Genomic DNA, 5,587 nt, shown 5'->3' with positions numbered 1-5,587 from the left:
AGCCTAGGAGAGAGAGAAGTGGATCTCTCAGCCTCTTCCATGTAGAGCTGACCTCTTTTTGCCCAGCAAAAGCTCTGTGCCTTTTACATTTGCACAACAGGCCATAATCCAAGAAGCGTGACCTTTATGCGCACAGCCAAGAAAAACAGCACAGGTTGAAGGTCTGCATTTTAGCACTCGAGCCTGCCTAGATGCTTAGACCAGCCTCTGCAGACCTGGTTTTAGGCCTCTCTGCTATTTGACAAAAGGCAGGCAGTAAACTGCAGACCAGGCCTTCTCTATTCTGTTTTTTTTTAAATGATATTTATTGAGAATTTAGAGATTACAAAAAAGAGAAACAAAAAACAAACAGCAAAAAGTTAACAACATAAACATTACAATATATTAAAAAAATATATAGAAAAAAGAAAAAAAAGTAAAAATAGAAAGAAAAATACAGCAATAACAATAAAAAGAGAAAAAAATAAAACACACATCCAATATTCCATCTCTTTGTCTTTCATTTACTTGTTTCATCGACCTCCTCACACCTCCCTTTTTGTATTCTAATTTAATTATTTGTTTCAGCAAATTCTTTCCATCTTTCTCAATTTTTATTGGATAATTTATCTTAACAGTCTAACCTATCAATTAACTCAGCAAATCCTTTTCATCTTCCAGAATATTCTGTCATTCAATTCACCTTAATTTATTTTAACCTTATCTTACGATAAAATACCTTAAATCCTAGAACTTAATACTTATTTATACATATCTCCTAATATCATTTCTACTAAAGCCAAGTAATTTCATTCCACCATTTTTCCTAATTCCCAAAATAAATTTTACCCTAATTCCCAAAATAAATTTTTAAAACTTTCTTCCAATCTTCATCCAACGTCCCTTCTTCCTGGTCTTGGGTTATGTCAGGCCTTACTGTCCTTTCCATCTAGTCCATCAACCTGGTAGTCTTATGTCCGAGGCTCTTAAGTCTTTTCCATGTCCCTTCTGCAGTTCTTCTTCTTGTTTATACCAGCACTTTGCTTTGTCTTTTGTTGGTCTCTTTCTTAATTTCTTTCCTTTCTCATTGAGGAGTAGGTCTCGGGGAAACTCCAACCCAAAAATATCTCCCTCTCCCCTCATCAGATCAGCCCATTCCCCACAGTCCCATTCCCCACAGTCAACCGGGTAGTCCAGAAAATATTTAAATGCATGTTTCAAAGTCCCTCCAGAATTAAGGACCCCCACAACTCCAGACCCCCCCCCGGCCCACTCCAGGTTCAATCTTCAAAAACAGCGGCTTGTGCTCCTGCAGGGCCTCGGTTCTATCCATTTGTGTTGCTTGAGGTTCAACAGCAACCTCCTCCATTGTCTTCTGCATTTGCACTTGCCCTGTCAAAACAGGTTCCTGGGTTGGGTCCTGAGTGGTTTCTATATAAGTATTCACTGTTTGTCCAAAATTTTGAACTGCAACAGTCATCAGATTCATCTTCTCATGCATCTGCTCCAGCAAAGCGTTTGTCTTGCAAAAAGCAAGCACCAAAACTTCTTCTATATCCATTTTTCTTCAAGGTCAGAGTCTGGTCTCACGATCCTAATCTCCACAGCTGTGAAATCCCCAGACCGACTCCAGCAACAATTTAACAAGCTCCCTCTAGAGGGAACAATTTCCATTTGTATCCATCTTTTGAAGGCAAGTCCAGCAGAAGAAAGTTACTTTCATTTTTCAAATTTTGTTTCTTTTAAGTGCAAAAGGTAACTTTGGAATCAATTTGTTTCTCTTCTTTAACTATCTGTCAAAAAACATTCCATTCACAGTTGATGGGCTTCCCCAAAGGTTTCTGTCTCTGACACCCCGTTCCCAGGTTTGAGACGGTGGAAATTTATCTTTCTTTACCCTCTCTCCGCAGGCTTAAACAATCAAAATTCCCCCTCTTTTCCCCTGCTTCCAAGAGGGGTTTTGATGGTTAAAAATGAAGGAAATTTAGGTCTTTATATACAACTCTCCAGACTTTGCCTTGCACAGTTTTTGCTTCAGTCTATATACAAAAAGCGGAAGGCGGACTTCCTGTTTAGACCTTCCCGCTTCAATGCCAAATTAAAGTGTTTCTTAATCCAATTTTCCGTTCTACTCACGGGTACTTGTTTAGAGTCCAATTGTCCACAGGAAAAAGTCAGCGCTCTCCGGCAACGGCTGTGCAGCTTCACTCCGTAAGAATAGCGGTCGATTCAAGACACCGCGCTGCTCACCCCACATCGCTTCGGATCCCCGAAAAAGGGGTTTCCCTGCGAGTAGGGGAGGCGCTCCTGGTGTCAGCCGAATCCCACGTTCCCAGGCTTCCTCCGCCTGGGATTTTTAAGGGGTCTCCGCCTTCGCCGCGGCGGCAAGACCCAATTTTCACGGAGCGGGTTCCTCTGAGTCAGAGGAATTCCGCCATTACCGATGGCGCTAACCCGGAGGTCCAGGCCTTCTCTGTTCTGGTGCCCTGCTTCTGAAATTTGCACCCCCCCCCCAAACAAAGGTTTGCCAGGCACCAACTTTCTCAGATGAAAAACTAATTTTTTTTTTTTTTTTTTTGCCAAGGCCATTCAGGTGTTTTAACGTTCAGGTTTTATTTTACACTGGGTTCTCTGCTCTGCTGCAATTTATTTTATTGTGTTTCTTCTTTTTTAAGAGCATACAATAATAATTTGATGCCATCCACATCTTCTAGTATAGTACTGTATGGCAAGCATGCTTCTTGGGAAGCTCATAGAGACACGGGTGAAAAAAAAAGCACTTGGGATCACTGTGCAAATACACTTTATTGAGATACCCATACTAAGATTGCAGAAATGCGTGGCGCTCATCTCGCCTTATTGGCCGAGGGAGCCGGTGTACAGCTTCCGGGTCATGTGGCCAGCATGACTAAGCCGCTTCTGGCGAACCAGAGCAGCGCACGGAAACGGCGTTTACCTTCCCGCCGGAGCGGGACCTATTTATCTACTTGCACTTTGACGTGCTTTCGAACTGCTAGATTGGCAGGAGCAGGGACCGAGCAACGGGAACTCACCCCATTGCAGGGATTCGAACCACTGACCTTCTGATTGGCAAGTCCTAGGCTCTGTGGTTTAACCCACAGCGCCACCTGCGTCCCTTATTTAATAAGTCTAGATGCAAGTTAATGACAATTTAGAAGGACTGCCTCGCCAGAGTGGTGCATGATCTGGTTATCTCCCGCTTGGACTACTGCAATGTGCTCTACGTGGGGCTAACTTTGAAGGTGACCCAGAAACTACAACTAATCCAGAATGCAGCAACTAGACTGGTGACTGGGAGTGGCCGCTGAGACCACATAACACCAGTCTTGAAAGACCTACATTGGCTTCCATTACGTTTCTGAGCACAATTCAAAGTGTTGGTGCTGACCTTGAAAGCCCTAAACGGCCTCGGTCCAGTATACCTGAAGGAGCGTCTCCACCCCCATCATTCTACCCGAACACTGAGGTCCAGCACCAAGGGCCTTCTGGCGGTTCCCGCACTGCGAGAAACCAAGTTACAGGGAACAAGGCAGAGGGCCTTCTCGGTGGTGGCCCCCGCCCTGTGGAGCGCCCTCCCACCAGATGTCAAAGAGAAGAACAACTACCAGACTTTTAGAAGACATCTGAAGGCAGCCCTGTTTAGGGAAGCTTTTAATGTTTGATGCATTACTGTATTTTAGTGTTTTGTTGGAAGCCACCCAGAGTGGCTGGGGAAGCCCAGCCAGATGGGCGGGATATAAAATTAATAATAATATTTTCACATGTCCCAGGCAGGTGCATACTTCTTATTGGGTTGTCTTTGTTTTATTTTTATGATGTGTTTTTTATATTGTAATTTTTTGTTGTGAACTGCCCTGACATCTATAGGTACAGGGTGCTATGCAGATTTTAATAGTACGAAGAAGCCGTTCCAGCAGTGTAAAAGCCATGCTTAGTTTTGACCACCTCCACATACAAGTTGAGGGACGCGGGTGGCGCTGTGGGTAAAAGCCTCAGCGCCTAGGGCTTGCCTATCGAAAGGTCGGCGGTTCGAATCCCCGCGGCAGGGTGCGCTCCCGTTGCTCGGTCCCAGTGCCTGCCAACCTAGCAGTTCGAAAGCACCCTTAAAGTGCAAGTAGATAAATAGGGACCGCTTACTGGCGGGAAGGTAAACGGTGTTTCCGTGTGCTGCGCTGGCTTGCCAGATGCAGCTTTGTCACGCTGGCTACGTGACCCGGAAGTGTCTCCGGACAGCGCTGGCCCCCGGCCTCTTGAGTGAGATGGGCGCACAACCCCAGAGTCTGTCAAGACTGGCCCGTACAGGCAGGGGTACCTTTACCTTTACATACAAGTTGGGACACGGGTGGCGCTGTGGGTAAACCTCAGTGCCTAGGACTTGCTGATCGTAAGGTCGGTGGTTCAAATCCCCCGACAGGGTGAGCTCCCGTTGCTTGGTCCCTGCTCCTGCCAACTTAGCATTTCGAAAGCACGTCAAAGTGCAAGTAGATCAATAGGTACCGCTCCGGCGGGAAGGTAAACGGCGTTTCTTTGCGCTACTCTGGTTTGCCAGAAGTGGCTTAGTCATGCTGGCCACATGACCTGGAAGCTGTCTGCAGACAAACGCCGTCTCCCTTGGCCAATAAAGCGAGATGAGCGCCGCAACCCCAGAGTCGGTCACGACTGGACCTAATGGTCAGGGGTCCCTTTACCTTTTACATACAAGTTACCCACTCCAGGAACCTATGTTTCTGTCACATGCAAACACAGGAAGCCACCTAGTTAGACCATTGCTCTCTTTAGCTCAGGGTTGTCCAGAGATTGACTGCAGCTCTCCAGGCCTCAGACAGCAAAGTCTTCTCCAACCACACCTGGAGATATATCAGGGATTGAACTTGGGGACTCTTGCATGCATCACATGTGTTTTATCACTGAGCTACAGCCCTTACTTTGGAAAGCACCAAACAGCCAGTTTAACGTGATCCTGGAAAACAAAGACTGACTGATATGGGGCATATCGTGCTTTCAAATGTAGAAGGCAGCAGAAGCAATTCTGGCTTTTTTAGTCATTAGTTTACCCCATCCCACTCCACTCACTGCTTTAATGCAGCAACACTTCCAAGTCGTCTTCTGCGCATCCCATAGCATTGGTTCCTCATGCAGTCCACAGGCTTCCAAGCAGATTAAAAATGCAAACTGCATGCAATTTCAAATACGCAGTTTCCAAATTATACATTGTCAAGGGCTTTTCTCTTTTTTGTAACTGTGATGTTACCTCTCTCTCAAGCTTGCGTGTGAGTTCAAAGTCAGGTTTTTCCAGAAGCTTCTGAAAACTCTGCAAATCTCTCTCTCTCTCTCTCTCTCTCTCTCTCTCTCTCTCTCTGTGTGTGTGTGTGTATGTCCCTCACAGATGTACAGAGAAAGCTTTTGAGGAAATAAAAAGACTTCGCTTTAGACTATCTGCCTAATAAACCATCTGTTTGGATTGAATAAGCATCTATTTGGACCCAAGCTGCGCAGTTTGCAAACCACCATCCGGAAATAAAGAGGTGCACCACCGTCCCCTCAACAAGTTAAGCGTGGCAGCGGAAAAACTCGCACTTCAGACAAA

The sequence above is a fragment of the Podarcis raffonei genome, chromosome 11, assembly GCF_027172205.1.
Source record: "Podarcis raffonei isolate rPodRaf1 chromosome 11, rPodRaf1.pri, whole genome shotgun sequence".
NCBI classification, from domain to species: Eukaryota; Metazoa; Chordata; class Lepidosauria; order Squamata; family Lacertidae; genus Podarcis; species Podarcis raffonei.
The sequence above is the reverse complement of the archived record's forward strand: the minus strand, read 5'-3'. Positions refer to the sequence as shown.